General features: G+C 46.7%; 1 protein-coding gene across 1 annotated transcript in view; it reads left to right on the top strand.

The window, feature by feature from the left end:
• The window catches only part of NECAB2 (N-terminal EF-hand calcium binding protein 2), a 75,925-nt gene that overhangs the window by 11,478 nt on the left and 48,029 nt on the right, over nt 1–16,418 (top strand). The gene's annotated exons all lie outside the window — the stretch shown is intronic.

Here is a 16,418-nt window from a genome sequence, read left to right as displayed (position 1 = left end):
GATTAGACTATTGTCAGTATTACTATTTTTCCTGATAGTAACATTCAAGTGTTTAAATGTTGTTCTGTTTACTGGGTCTGATGCTGATACACTTGAAGCATCAGAAAAGGATTTGTTGGTTTTTTTGGAAAATATATTCTTAGAGCAGAAGTGATCCTGGTATGTAAGTTGGCATGGCACAATCCATCAGATTAAGAGCAATTTCACAAAAACAAGATAAAAATAAATCACAGGTAAGTGATAAATGAGGATCCACCCCTTGGTAAGCTTGAAGTAGCTTAGCAAAACAAACCTAGTTTGTGAATATTAATTGTTTAGTTCCTGAGGGACTGGACCAATATGTCAAAGAGAAGCACACATTGATGTGTGTTTTCAGTCTGTGCCTGGGGAAAGCTGAACACCTGCACTGAGCCCAGCCAAGTCCTTACATTTGGAATAACTTGGATGAGTCTTCATTAAATGGCATGGAAAGAGAGAACTGGAAAGATAGCAAGCTAAAGGAAAGAAGAGTCAGTGAGCCCAACCCCAGGATCTTTCCATACCCTGAAAAGCAGTTTTATCTTCGATAAAATCCCAAGAGCTAGTATCTATTCTTTCCCTGTTGTACAAGAAGAAAGTTAAATGTGCATCAAAACTCTGTGTGTTTGCAGAGGGACATGTGGGAGGGTTGTGCAGAGGAGCACAGGGCAGAGTTTGGTTGTTCTCCTCCAGCTTTAAAAGGGAAATACCTGATTTCTGCTGGTGCTCATTGGTGGGTATCCTGGGTAAGGAGGGTGCTGTCAGCTGGCTCTAAATAAGGAGTAAATGCCATGTAACTGTGGGCACTTGGTTATGGCAACTGGCGGAGTAATGAGATACTGAAGTTTGGTACTTAGAAAAGCTGAGCAATTGTGTGATGCACGGAGAGTGGAGAGGAAAAACTTTTATGTTTTTATTTAGTTTATGCTCTTGGCACCAGACTGGCTGACTTCAGAGATGAGATGATGCAGGTATTTGAATTTCCAGGGGTGAGAGCAGGGGCTGCACTTGCAGAGGATGAGATCAATGCCACTGAGCACAGGCAGAGAATGAAATTTGTCCTGCCTCTCCTGACCCTCAATGGCACTGCAGGGAGGACAGCTGGCTCTCTTAAGGAAGGCCAGGTGCTCTTTGCTGAGGGAGCTTTCTGCATCTCTGCTGCCACTCTCACTGCTTGCAGTGCAGGGGACCTGCAGCTCCAGTGTTTGGGAGCACAGTGGGTGCTCTCCATGGGACCTGCAGCTCCAGTGTTTGGGAGCACAGTGGGTGCTCTCCCTGGGACCTGCAGCTCCAGAGTTTGGGAGCACAGTGGGTGCTCTCCCTGGGACCTGCAGCTCCAGTGTTTGCAGCACAGTGGGTGCTCTCCCTGGGACCTGCAGCTCCAGAGTTTGGCAGCACAGTGGGTGCTTTCCATGGGAATAACGCTGCCCTTCACTCTTTATAGACCTGGGGCACAGGCTGGCACAGAGCAGCTGGAGCTGTGACACCTCTGTCCCCAGGCTGGCTCCTGCAAGGTGGCACCCTGGAGCACGGGCCAGTCTGGGCATCCCTGCTCTCAGTCCATGGAGCAGGGACTGTGACCCCGGAGCTGTCCTCTGCAGGACTCTACATCCCCCAGGGGTTCTCCTCACATTTATTCAGATGCTGCTTTTTCCTTGGCACAGCCCTTGCTAGCCATGCTGACCAGTTTCACCAGCCATTCGTATCTGATGAGCTCTGGGTAACAGAGTTTGCCACTCATTATAATCAGCTCAGTGTGTTCCTCTGCAGCCTTTTGGGATCACAGCTCCCCACAGCCCCTCTCCAGCCTCCTGCAGCTCACAGCAGCTGCTGCAGGAGATGTGCAAGAATATTTCCATTGGTACAGCCTCTCTGAAAACTAGGGCTCAGAGGTTTCCAGAGCCAGAGGTAATATCTTTGTATTTCATATCCCTGGGGATCTCTTTGTCACAATTTCTCTGTGACATTCTGGACTTTAATTTATTGATTTGTTGAAATTCAGCCTATTCATGGCTCTCCCTGTTACAGCTCCAAGGAACAGTGGAAGCGCCAGCCTGCTGCTTTTATGTCTCACAGCAGGTGCTGTGCACAGCCCTCTGAGGAAGATGAAAATCTCACACTTTCCATTTTTGTCAGAATCCCAGGATGGGGCCCTGAGCCCTGGACAGACTGTTAAAAATACAAGTCCACAGATTACCAAAATATTTCATTCTGTTCACATGCTGCTGTGGTTTCCACAGCTGCAGAGTTCCTGGCAGGGGCTTTGCTCTTCCAGTGAACCAGCTGAGATGGGTCATTACCTGTCCAGTGCTGTGTGCTGGGGCCGTACTGGGGAGAGCTCCCGTGGCAGGGAGTGCTGGCAGCTTCACCCAGAGCTGGCAAGCCTTGCTTTCCTCAGCCAAAGCCACTCTCACCGACCTGTGTAGGAACCCCATGGAAATAGGGCAGGGAAAAATCTGAACAAAACTTTGGTTCTTGACATCTGTTTAACTACAACATCTCATTTAACTTTTTCCATGCAGAGATCAGAGTGTTAGAGGCTTACCTAAAAGGCAAAGGAAGGGATTGTAAGATTAAGAAGTAGTCTCATTTATTGTGCAGTCAAGAGGTCATAAATTTGGAAATCTTTTCAGGATCTTGATTTTTTTTCCCCCCAGCCTGGTAAAAATGGTACATATTGTGTTAAAACAGAGAGGCTGGTGCAGGCACGGTAACTATGGAGCCTGATAGCTTGAATTTAAGAGCATCTTCCTCCTCCCCCTTTCTTCCAAACCTTCTCACATAAATTGTTAATTCGTGTAAAATTGGATGTTCTTGCTGCAAGATGCTAAACCATGTTATTTCCCCTGCCATGTTCAGGTGCTTGTATTTAGGTGATTTGATTCAATGCCTACATGTACTAAAGGGCTGCTAATGAGGCAGCTCCTGCTTGTTAAAAAACATCTTGGTCTCCTGCTCCAGAGAAGTGAGTCTGTCAATAATGTGAGCTAAGTTCCCCAGTGACAATATCAAGTAGTTTTGTAACTATCTTCATGATAAACTCAGAAAATGGTCTGCATAAGACAGCTGGAAATGCTGAGCACTTTGGAGATAACTGGATAAACTGACAAATGGTCTGGAAAAGGGAGAAGGACTGGAGTGTAACCTGAGAGTGGATAACTCTGTTAGATCTAGTCATGCTTTGCAGGGGCATGGCTGTTAGTCATTCAAAATAATCTTTTTCTTTTGTGTAGGAGTGTTTTTTCCTTTCTCTGCTAATAAATCCACCTACTGTCTTGTAATCCTCCCAGTCCCAGTAAACAATACTTAATCATTTAATTGGAAAGTGCTGGGGAAAAGGAGACATCTTCTTTTAGGCTGGTGCAGTAGAGCTGTCAATCATCTCAGTTATCTACTGTGTACTTAATCCTCTCATTAGAAAGCTGCTAATCAATTAAATAGCCCAGGATTCTCTTTGAAAGATTAAAAGAGTTTTATTTTAGCAGAACTGCCAAACTGCTAACAATTCATTATAGATAAGCATCTTCCCAAAAACTGATGTTTTATCTGGAAATCTCCAACTCACTGCAACTACCCAGCCCCCATGCCTTGAGTGTAACTAAATGCAAAGTGCAGCCAGTTTTAATCTCTGCTTTAGTTTGGCGTGTTTTGCTGTAATTATTACATCCTGCTCATGGCAATGGCCATCAGTCTGACCCATCCACAGGTCTGACTTCCCAGGCAATGAGCTTTAGGTGGTCTGCCCTGGACCTCTGCCCTGGAAGAGGAGAATGCAGAAGGAAATGTGCCCAAACCTTGGCATATGGTTATAAAACACCTACAGAAAGTGGCAGGAGGAGCTGGCAGTGCTGCAGTATTTCACCTGATAGTGACCAGAGTTAGTATTGTGGTTCAGTCAACTTGGCATCTTCCTCTTGCTGCTGTCCTGTGATTTCTGTACCCAAGAAATCTTGTGATTTCAAGCCCAAACTGTTCTGGTTCTCCCTTCAAATTATATCCAGAGAAGGATGGGAGTGCAGCCACTCAGTGCACGCTGTCCTGAATAGCTTCTGTTATCAGAAATTAAATACAATGAAGAGTGAAGAAATCCAGAGTACAAATGCTGAGAGGATTTGTACTGAGGAGTTTTCAGTTGATCTGAATGATCAGCTGAAGGCCTGCAGAGGACGTAGCAGAACTAATAAAGGGGGGAAAAAGAAAGCATGAATGAAGCAGGAATTGGTATTTGGAAAGGGCTTTTTTGGTTAAGAGCCATGAGGGCAATGGCATTGTGCCCATTCCTATCCCAGTAGGGCTTGTCCTTTAAATAGCTGCTCAGAGATTTCTGTTAGTCACTTAAGAGCTCATTAAATGAGATTTATGCTGCTATTCTGTGTAAGGAAAGGTCTGCACATCCCAGTGCTACAAGTCTCATAGCAAATTGCACTTATTACAAATTACAAACCATGGGGGCACATAGAGAGCTCCTGACAAGAGAGGAACATAAACAGCTTTGCACATCAGCATCACCAAACTGGCCAAGGAGCCTGGCCAGCTGTGAGTGCCCTTGTGAGGAGAGGGAGCTCTGCTGCCTACACAAAACTGGCACTGCTGCTCTGCCTGGTGGCTTTGTGGCCATGATGCCACTGCTGACCTGAGGTATGGGGACCTCACAGGCTCCAAAAGCTGGAAAAAGGCAGAAAAACAAAACCAAACAAATGAAAAGCCCCAGGCACATCTCCCAGCCCCAGCTTGAGATGTTCAAAACTCAAGTTCTTCATAATGTTCTAAGTGTCACCTGAGTAGAAATCAGCCTTGTTATCAGCAGTACACAAAGGAAGAGAGTGAGGTTTCCCTGATGGTATTTCTTGATGAAGGGATGGTGATGGGAGAGCAGGGAGAGTCCTGGACCTTCAGCAAAGGGGAGAAGGCTGAATGAATCCTGGTGCAGGGATTCTCCAGAGGAACACATAGGTGAAGTTACCAGCCATTTCCAGCCCTTCACAAATGCTGTGTCCCTGTCCTCAGTGTCGTGTTTGTAGGCAGGGACAGTTCCTCTGAGGACTTTACAGATCTGGGGAATTTGCAGGATGTTTAGTGGCAATAACTCTCATAGTCTCACCCACCTTTTCCAGACCCCACTTGGAGAAATTATTTTGATCCCCTCTGGTGAGCCGAAAGTAGGAAGAAAAGTGTGTTTGTCTGTGGATGTGCCTAGAGCTCAAATTCACAAATGCAACCAGACACAGGTTACTGTGTGAATGCTTCCTTTTCTTCCTTTCACTCTGAGAGTGCCTCTTGCTGATCTTGAGTTATTGGTACAGAAATTGGGGCAAAATGGAGTGAAAATGCCTCCTCAGTTCTGGTAGTGTGGGATCACAGAGAAATTCACATAGATGGATGGAAAAAAATTATCACTGGTGAGCACATGATCCAAAGACCCCATTTTTAGCTTGGTAACTGTCCACAAGTTGTTTTTAAGATTTGAAATACTTCATTTTCCCCATTTCCCCATGAATTTGAAGCCCTTTTAGAAGATACACTTGCACAGGAGTCGAATGGTGGTAAGCAACTTGTACTTCAATAATGTGGCTTTCAAGGCATCAAGGAAGAAAAATTAAGGCATTGTAAGTTTGGGTGCTTTTACTGGATCTTAAAAAGATGCCAAGTTAGGGCACTGATAACTCCAGATGTATATAAATGATATCAGAATGAAAAGACCCTGAACACCTAATAAGCTTCTTGGTGCACACATAATCCTTCCTTCCACAGTCACAAGCCCTGGTGAATTGTGCTTTAACTGTGAGCTCTTGAGTGTTTTGCAGTTCCTGCCTGAATGGGCTATCACTCTTCAAAACCACTTATTTCTAGACCCAGGTAATTACCTTCTGCATGGCTCCTGCTCCTCATGTGCTGGGAAAACCTTGAGCTATTCGTATCCTGCCGGTGCATCTAAATTAAGTCATTAGTTCTCAGTGAGAATATTTATAATTCTTGCATAACAAAACCAGTATTAGCAGCCACCCACATATAAGTAGAAAAACTCAGTGATGAATCAGGCTTTGTAACTATGGATAAATCTGATAGGTCTTCCATGACCAGATGACCAGTCTAAATGTATTTATCTTTGTCTTTTAAGTAAATAAGAAAAGATTTGCATTTAGATAGTCTGGATTTCATGTGACAGTCAAAAAGCACCTCATAAGACTGTGCAGTGACCTTTATTTACAAGGAGAAAGTTTGAATTTGTTTTCAGTTATTTGGACTCCTGTATCATTCCCAAGGTCTCAGTTATGCTTGCAAGGCCTTGCAAAGTTCACAGCACATGATTTGGAAGGGAGGGCATCTGCTTGAATTGGGACATGCTGTTCCCAAAATAATAAACAAACCTATCCACCAGATGATGAATTTTGAGATAATGTAGTAATTGTGAAAGGTGGCTGCTGGCCATGCTCTGCAGGCTGTCATTAGATGTGGCCAGTACTTCTATCCACCCTTTATCACTGTGAACCTAGGAAAAGATTCTGTGATTTGATTTTCACCATTGACTGGCTTGAAAGGGCCCTTCCCAGCTGCTCTTGCCCTTTCAGAGCTGCCTTTTTCATTCTTCAAAGATTTGAGGGTATCTGCTGCATGCTGTGTGCAGCAGAAATGAAGAGCTGGGAGTTTTTAGGATCTGTTTTTCTTCTAAAGTCAGTTCCTCTTACTCGTTAGCAAATTCATGTTAGAATCAAGGGGTGGGTTTTTTTTTTCCCCTGGATTACCTTAATTCTGCAGGGCAGGCCTTGAATTGGGTGTACTGGGTTATGACTTTGTTAACAATTGTACCCTCATGTGCTGCAGGCTGAGTTATGCAGCAGCCTGGCTTTAATCAGAGCCCACACATGGTTTGCTTAGTGCCAGGCTTAGCCAAAGAAGATTTGAGCTGGGCAAGGTTTGAATTCAGCCCAGAAACCCCCAAGAACTCAAGTCAATGATGTGACAGCACAAAAACTTTAATTTCCACAACAGTGGAAAACAGCCTATATTCCATCTATTTCTGCACAGCATCGATTTATGGCCCATTACTGTCCAAAACTGCTATTTCTGTTGTCCTGTTCCTGAGGCCTTTTCCTGCTGGGAGAACAGGCAGCCAAAATAGAAAGTACTGTGAGATCCTTCATTGCAGTGGGCAGTGGAGGCACTGCTGGTCTCAGTGTGACCACCACGAGCAGGGAATGGGATTGGCAGGGTTATAATGAGCTGGGTGTTCCTTTGTTTGAACAGAGTGCAACTGGCGAGCTGACACTTCAGCTGATCCCTGACAGCCCAGGTTCCTGACTGATGTTGTGCAGAGTGCCCTTTCCTCACCATTCAAGGTTCTTTGCAGTGCAGGTGGCCATCTCCTGTGTCCTTGCCCTTTTGCTGTAAAACCTGCAGCTAGAATATCAAACCTGACTTAAAGAACAACTTAGAAAATCAGCTTTACCCAATATTTGGCTTCCTTCAGGTGTGCTTGCTGCCTGTGGTGCTTGCTGCCTTGTGTCTGTAAAATACATTCAACCACGTGTTGCTGCACTCCAGGGCTGTGCTGGCAGCTCCTGGCTGCCTTTTGTGCCCAGCACCATCCCTCCTCACGGCTGCTGAGCCTTTCTTTCCACTCTTTCTCAAAAATACAGCTGCTGGGCGAAGCCCATGGTAAAAGCCATTAACTGCTGCAACCTTCAGGGCTTCCTGACATTTCTGCATCAGCAGTAAGTGGATTTGAACCTCAGACACCCAAACACACACACACAGAATTTTACACTTTCATATTAGGCTACACCTCAGCCCATTAGAAACTCAGACGATGCTGATGACCTGAAGGGTGATCTTCCTGTGAGCACTGTCTGGGCAGAGGTGTCAGCCCTTGGGCCACTGCTGAGCTGTGCTCTCTGCTGGACCACACTGTGCTCAGATGTGGAGGAGCAGACTAGAACAGAGCTTTTGCATTAGAAACCCTCCACCAGTCTGCCCCACACAAGGATTTCAGTCTGATCCATCAGCTGAGCCTTCCTGCTGTCTGTTTGTCCCTGTCAGAGGTCCAGACCTGCCTGCCCACGAGCCTCTTCCCGTGGTCCATCAAAGCTGTTGCTCCCTGTGCTCAGTGAGTGCTGACCTGGCAGGGCAAGGAGATGCCCGTGTTTGGGTTGGGCATCTGTTCATGCCCAGTTTATGGCCTGGGCAGGGGGAGGGCAGCTGTGCTCAGCCTCTGGGGTGGGGTCTGTGTGTGACACAGCCTGTGCATTTTCACAGGCAATGCTCTTTCCCTGCTCTATCCATCCTCTCTCTCAGCTCCTCCTTTCAATTCCTTCAGTACAGAGGGCTGGAGACCACCAGCAGCTGTGAGTGTCCCCGAGAGGTGCAGGGAGGGGATGTGGAGCAGGGGTTGTGCTTTAGCCTGGCAATTTGGAACTCAGCCTTTGATCCCCAGGGCAGCGTTTCCAAAGGCTCCTTTGGCTTTGAAGTGCACTGAGTAGGGTCTGACAAACAGTGCAACCCAAAGAAGATGGAGTTTATTTTCTTCTTCTCTTTGTGGATTGGGAGATGTGGGTTTTCTTCTGCAAGCCTCATTAGAGGCTTCAGCTGGACAGGAGTAAACGGGATATATTATTGTAAGAGATTTAATGACCATGTTGTGGAGAGTGGGAATAAAGGATTGTGGTTTACCAAGGAGACTTTGAAAAGCTGCTCAATTAGCTGAGAGGATTTTTAAAGACATTTCTTTCCAGAGCCAAGGTTGAGAGATTTAATTGGGGGCTGCAGAGCAAATGTCTGTACACAGCACAAGGACAGCCAGCAAAGGGCATGATAAAACACTTATGGAGTTATTACCTACTTGTACACCCGACCCCAAAAATGTAAGTTATTGATAGTGCCTTAAAAGTGGTGGTACTTGCCCTGGTTTTTCTGGAGTATGAGGATTGTTGACCTGCAGTGACATGGCTGTAGGTATCCTGACAGCAATTTCAGTTGAAAACATTATGTATACATTCATTATGAATACATTCATGTATTTTCCTTGTCGATGGGAATGTGCCCTGACATCTCTTCTGAGTTCATGACGCAAGCCCTGAGCTGATTCCAGCTGCTTGCCTGGGCCAGGTGCTGGGAATGTCCCTCTGGGCTGGCTCAGGTTGGTGGGTAGCACACCTCAGAGGGGAGATAAAGGCCAGGCAGGTGGGCACGCTCCAGAGGTGACAGCCACGAGCCCTTCGTGGGTCTGCCAGGCTGGGCTGCACCAGGAGCACCTGATCCCTGGGCAGGGACAAAAACTGGGCAGGTCTGGTGGGGAATGGGGCACTTCTCCTGCCACAGGGAAGCCAGGAGCTTGTGGGGAGGAGATGTGAGTGTTGGCTCCTGTTCCAGGAGAGGAGGGTATCTGCAGGAAGGTCTGTTCTGCATGGAAATGGCTGCACACGGGAAAGGGAAGGCTCTGGCTACAGTGGCAAGTCAGGGAAATTATGGACATTGAGGATTTAACAATTTTTGATCCATCTCATTAATATCTCATCTTGCTTTTCAAAGGGAAACTTTTCAAAGGAGATACAGCAAATCGATATTTCTTCTGGTGTTGTTGTTGTTGTTGGTTTGGTTGGGTTTGGTTTGGTGGGGTTTTTTGAGTTTTTTTTTCGTAGATACAGAATTTTAAAGTGCTTGGAAAGGACTTTTGCAGCTTGACTGGATTTAGTATCCTGGCAGATTAAATATGTGCCATAACTGAGATTTAAAAAGGCCTGGTTTTGTCCTGCTCCCTTGGTGGGAGTGTCAGTGCCACATTTCCCAGACTGCATTCAAAGGCTGTGAGATGCAAAGGTTCAGTTAATGTTCAGTGAATCTCCCCTAGGAGGGCTGGGCACAACTTTGGTGGAGAGGAGCTCTAGCCTGAATGTTTTACCTGTTCCACCTGGAGCAGTCTGTGTGCTCCCAGTGTGCCCTGAGGGGTGCCAGGGTGCAGAAGGACAGTGCACACCCAGGGGGAGGTAATGTGTGTGGGGGCTCCTTAGAATGCCCTTGCCACCACCACAGGCCCCCTCTGTGACCCTCAGCTCAGGTTATTTCTCTTGCTACACCACCTAAATCTCACTAAGAGCTTCTATTGCTACTTCTCTTTCTCGGAAGCCAGGCTATCCTATGTTTGTCTTTAATCCCTGGGAAGTTTTCTCAGGGGAAGTGGAGCAGATCTTTAGTGGAGGAAAAGCACTCCTCTTGCCTCTTTGCTTGCATGCTCTCCTCTGCTCTTGTTGCTGTGGGAACAAGGGACAGAGCACTGGGCTCTGGCATCCTTTTTAATTAGGTATCTTCTGCAGATCAGCTGTATTTATTGAAGATTTTTTATTATAGCTATTAAAATTAAATAAGGCAAAAATTGAATCCAGAACAAATACACTGCTGCAAGTTATCCTCATAATGTGCTAGCAATTTTTGCCTGACAATTGTGAGAAAATATGTTCTGGCAGCCTGTGTTCAGGCAATTGGCCAGGAACAGCTATAAATCATGGGCATCTTTTTCTTCCTCTTATCTTTCACACTCATTTAAAATACCAGATAGCATATATGTGAGAGAAAGGTGTATCTTACTGACTTGCATTGGGGAAAGGCATACCTGAAGCTGAAGCAATGATACATCCACATCTGTAACTCCCAGCAAGGATAACCTGAGGGGCAGGAACAGCCAATCTTTTTTCATGGGAGGATGTGTGAGCAAAGAGTAAAATGGGTGTTCATGGGCTGAGAAGCAGGAGCCTGAGTGTCTCTGGTTCCAGGGCTGGCTGCACCCTGGGAAGGTGGTGTGCTGCTCTGGAAAAAGTCTGCACCACCTTCAGAAAGTTTTAGAGGTGGAAATAATTTGGAATTATTGTTTGAGTGGAGCTTTGTGTTCTGTGCCCCTGCTGCAGCCCAGTGCAGAGGTGCAGCCTGTCTGTGTTGGCCAGGAGCCCCAGCAGAGCTGAGTGCCAGCTGCAAAGGGAGATGCTCTGGCCGTGCTCCTGCTGCCCCAGCAGAGCTTCAGAGGGCTGCTGCAGCTGGGCTTGGCTTCTAGAGTGGACTCAGCCCGGACCTGGGCTTTGGATCCAGGGTCAGGTCCTGCTGCCAAGCCTCTGCCCTAACGGGGTGCTGGTGCTGAGGCCCCAGCCTGGGATGGGAGTGCCCTCAGCCCCTGGCTGCTCGTGGATTCCCAGCCTCTCAGGCTCCAAGAGCAGCAGAAGGCTTTGCTGAGTGTGGCTTTTGGCTGCTTCTGGTGCTTTGCACATCCAGTGGGGGCTCTTGTCCCTAATCCTCTTGTCCCTAATCCTCGTGCTGACTCCAGGAGCCCACAGGAACTCTGCTTGAGGCACACACAGATTTGGCTGAGTGTTGTTCTGCTGTGCCAGAACCAGCACAGGCTTGGGCCTGGCCTGATAGTAAAAATGAGTGCACTGAGGCTTATTTTCCCTTCTAAAGGATCTTCTGTTCATTGTGGAGATGTTATTTTTCCAGCTGGCTGGTTTGCTGGCTTTCAAACATGCTACACTTTGTTAAGCAAGGCTGCTTTTCCTCCCTCGCCTTTGTAGTACCATCAGTTGCTGTCTTTTCTCCTTTGTACATCCCTCCCCACCTTCTAAAAGAGATTGAATTAATACTGGAAAAATGCTCAAGATTTATCAAAATCTTTACTGGTGTATTCACATTAATAGGCTCTGCAGTGTAGAATAATAATAATAATAATAATAATAATAATAATAATAATAATAATAATAATAATAATAATAATAATAGTATGGGGCAGTCTGCACCCTGGCAGGCAGGAGCAGCTGCAGAGCTGCCATGGCACCACGCTGCCACTTCCTTGGCACCAGCACCATCTGCAGAGAGCAAATGTGCAGCACTCATTAACCCCTGTGACATCCCCATGGGGTGGGATGAGAGGAAAGGAAGGACAGAGGGGCAGGAAGGGACCATGAATTAATTTGAAACACTTCTGCCTGGAAAGCTGAGTGGTAGGAAGACACAGCTTGCCTGTCTGGGCTTCAGATTGGAGACCAGAGGTAGGGAATGGGGAATGCATGCCTGTCCCTGGGCTTTTTGAAGCTCAGGCTTTGTCTGTGTGCAAACACAGCCATGTGCAGAATTGTCTTGTTATCCTTTTGTAGCTGGAGTGGTCGTGGTATCAATTCATACGCTTGGTATGTGTCAAACAGTGGAGAAAAAAAGTGTGTGCTATAAATGGAAGCACTTGCATAAGACTGTAAAAACAAGATAAAATATTTATATTTTTCAAAGAAAGGAACTAAACTTGTTTCCTCTCTCCTGCATCCTGTAATCTAGTTGTAGGAAAACAGCAGAGTTTAGATCTTGCAAAAGGTTTTCCTAAGCTGGAAATCAGAGGGCAAAATGGTTTTCTAGCATTTAACTTGGGGAAGAATTAACTGAAAAGAAGTTATGAAAGTGGGGCTGTTCATAGCCAGGAATATTAAATCATCCTATAACAAGAGCAGCATGAGAGAACAAGGTGCTAAGTGCTGAAATCCTGGGGAGATGAAGGGGAAAGGAAAAAACCAAGCAGTGGGAGGCGTTCTGCAGAGCCCTGTCTGCAGAATTGGCTGGAGCAGGACACAGAGCCTTACAAACTTTTCAAACCCAATTGTTGCTTTCTAAATGAGGTGGCTGACATTTCAAAGGTCAGCAGCCAGGGAGAGGGTGACTGCTGTTGAGCAAATGCAATCCAGCTGTGCTCATGGGGCTGGGGCTGCCTGAGTGCCTGGGCAGGCAATTTCTGCAGGTGTTTCCTAAAAAGGCAGATTTGCAATGCCCAAACGAGGAAGGACATCTGGTACTTCTCCCATTTCCCATTTCCCATTTCCCCTCCCTCTATGGGGCTAATAATGGAGCAAGTGAGCAAAGAAAGAAGGATGGGAGGTTGAGGGTAGATTTGGGTAGGAGGTGGAAGGAGGAGGTGTCCATTGGCAGACCAAGGCACCATTTAGGAGCAGAGATACCTGCCCTGCTGCCAGCTGGGGCTGTGGGTGGCACATGTGGCACCTGAGCATGTCCCTGCTCCCTCCCACATATCCCATGTCCCTGTGAGTGCAGGGTGAGCCCTCTGCACACACAGCATTCCTGGCTGAAGGCTCAGGCTGCTCTCAGCAAAACCTGGCTGCAGCTGAAGGGAAGATTTAGCAGGGCAAGCGGCTCCACGTTTTTTCAGTATCAAGAGCCTTAAACTCTGGATCACTGGGGCCACTTGCTCCCTTCCCCTGTGCTTTTTCTGAGAGCTCCTTACCGACCTGAGCAAATGTGTTCATACAGCAAGTGACTGGATAGCCAAGGCACTGTGAAAGAAAGCAGTTGTCTTATATTCATAAATCAGTACAGAGCAGGACTGGGCCATTGCAGTACAGCATGAGTAGGGTTCTTTTTCTTTTTACTGTCTGTCTTCTAGAATTTTAGTATTCAAGTTTTAAGCCTGCAGTAGTATTTCTGTGCTGGACTGCTAAACCTTTGAATTGTCAGCATGCTGAGCATTTTGATCCTTTTATAAAACAAGAATGAGGATTAAACCTTTCTCACTGCACAGCTATTGCAGCAGCACTGGGTGCAGATTCACAGAGGCTGAGCTTGCATCAGGAGCCACATTGTAGAACAGACAAAATCCTGTGGGATTTGGGCAGGGAGGAAACCACCCAGCCCATTGTGAGCTTCCTTCTCTCTGCAAAAGCACCTCAGTGTGCTCCATGAGAGAGACAGGCTTGGAATGAGCTTCTCTTTAATTAGGGTGGACATAGAAGGAAACAGCAAATGTTGTGTCATCTCCCACAGCCAATGTCACCAAGCCCTCAGTCAGCTGTGTCCTCTGACCAGGCACCACAGCATGGCCTGGCCAGCACCCTGGCCCTCGCCAACCCCACTGGTTTTGCCAGGATTTTTGTTTCCTATCTCCTAGATTATTATCTCCTCTTTTTTTTTTTTTTAATATATTTCACCCATGGCTTTGTGCATTGAACCAGTCTAGAAATCCAGCCTGTGCTAATAGTTTGGGAATGCAGGAAATTTTAGTGTGTTTCCTGCAGGCAAAGGAGGGCCTGCGGAGGGCTGTGCTCCTCCAAGGCTCTGATGATGCTTATCTCCTTTCTGGAAAGATTTTTCATGGCAGGTTTGGCACTGACATGTGAGCTGGTAGTGCTGGGAGACAGAAAACCTCTCTGTAAACTGCTGCTTTGATGAAGCTCTCAGATGAGCCTTCTCCTGCACCAGGATGCTTCTTTCTTCAAATGAGTCCAATCTCTGCTAATAAATCACCTCCTCCACTCGAGGAGGGTTTGATCAAACATCACAGGAGATATCATCAAGGGCTAAACCTACCATTTTCTATTCCATTACCTAAAGCTCATAATGCTCAGTGTGTCAGAGAAGTACAGAGTTCCCTCAAGTGTTTCTATTGCCAAGCCAGGCACCCACAGTGAGTTGTCCATTTGCAGAGTGGCTCCTGAGTTTTCTTTCTTGGTTGCTGGGTTATCTTTACTCCTGTTGTAGTTCCTCTGTACTCCTGAGCAGAACAGAGCAGGGCTGTGTTCCTAATTTAGGGCTCCTCAGCTTTGTGGGGGGAAAAAAAAAGAAAATTGTTAACAATTTGGATTTCCTATGAGCATCTTGTATAGCATTTCCTGGCATGGCCCTTCTAGATGCTGTTGGGTTCTGGTGGGAGGTTTTTTGATGTTGTTTCTTTTTAAAAAAACTGTAAAAGGATTCCAGTGATTTTGTTACCAGAGCCTGGGGAAGCAGAAGAGAGCTCATCTGAGAGTGGTTTACCTTGGAAACTGTTAAACATCACCCTAAGGGCTGAGGCCCTGAGAGCCACTGCTCTCCTGTGTAAATTTGGTTCTGCCAAAAGCAGAATGGTCGTGCTTCACCCTTGTGTCAGACAGCTTATGTGTCTTGGCTTTTTTCTTGGCTTTATGAATGGCCACATTCCCCTTTTTCTCCTCCTTCCCAGCTGGTTTCTCATGCCAGCATCCAGCTCTTCCCCCTCTTCTCTCCAAACCTCACCTCTGGGCTTCGCAAGACCTTGAAGAGAAAAGAAGAAATGAGAGCAGAGCTGCCTGTGCAGAGGCTGCAGTGCTGTTCTGCTGGGTTTCAGATGCCAGTGTGGGCAGTGCTGCTCTGTGTTCCCAGCTTAAACCTGGGTGGTGCCTTGGGGCAGTTCTGCATCACAGGGCTCTGCAGAAGGGTCTGGAAGCTTCTCCCTGCACTGCCCATGGGATCTGTCTGATCCAGGCTCTCAGCTGTGCTGGGAAGGGCTGTGTGCTGCTCCAGGTCGCATGGCTGCAGCAGATGCTGCTGAGATGGCGTGGAAAAATTGTGAATTCAGCAAACACTAAGTAGCACACAGCATTAAAAATTCACAAAGACTGCTCTGAAACATGGTCTCCCAAAGAAGCATTTTGATGAGCTGCAGCAGGGCTGAGTGAGTGAGCAGGGAGACTCTTCCCCATGCACTGTGTTAGGAAACAGTCCCATGCACAGCTCATCCCAATGATTCTCAATTTTCAATGAAAAACTGCAGCAGAGGGTTTTTTCTCTTCCTGTCCTATTTAGGAACTCAGTGACTCGTTCAGGTTTGCTGTGGAAAAGTAAACTAAAAATTGAGAGGCTGTTGTCAGTGTTCAGGGGAAGATATAAGGATTAAACTGAAACAAAACTTGAAGTACTTTAAGTCTGGGATTTTCAAATGCTCCTTTGAAAGTTTTCTTTAAGAAGAAAAGCCAGATGACCCCATTTTTCCCTGGAGGAAAAAAAAAAAACAACCAAAAAACCCAACAAACTTGTAGGCATTTTTCCAGTGACTTTGTCCTTCAGATACCCTTTTTTTTCCTCATCTTGGCTTTGGCTAAACTGAAGCAGGCTGGGTTGAATCACAGAGTCCCAGGGTCGGTGGCTGGGATGCTGAGCACAGGAGGAGCTGAGATGCTGAAATGGGTGGGCATCTTGGCTTTGGCTAAACTGAAGCAGGCTGGGTTGAATCACAGAGTCCCTCTGGTTGGGACCCCGGGCTGGGATGCTGAGCACAGGAGGACCTGGTGCACAATGATGAGATGGGTGGGTGCCCTGGATGGCCTGAGCCCCTGGCAGGGGCTGGGGAGTCCTGGCAGGAAGCCAACGAAACTTGGGATTTCGATCTTAACCCATGGGGCAAATGACCAACCTTGTGTGAAGAATCTCAAGTCACAGAAGTCTAAGTAGAGTAATAATGAATTAATCACTGGGTGAAAAGTGGAGTTTTGGGGATTTTTTATTATAGGGGTCTAGAAGGCAAGATGGAGGGACGTGGGAATTGTCCTGTTCTTCTTCCTTCTTCTTCCTAGCCGCCATCTTCCTGGTGATGGTGGCACACTTAGATTGGTCTAGAGTAGAAGCAGTCAGTCTAA

This window comes from Passer montanus, unplaced genomic scaffold (assembly GCF_014805655.1).
Source record: "Passer montanus isolate IOZ18808 unplaced genomic scaffold, ASM1480565v1 scaffold45, whole genome shotgun sequence".
Taxonomy (NCBI): domain Eukaryota; kingdom Metazoa; phylum Chordata; class Aves; order Passeriformes; family Passeridae; genus Passer; species Passer montanus.
Note: the sequence above shows the minus strand (reverse complement) of the source record. Positions and strands in the feature narration are given on the sequence as shown.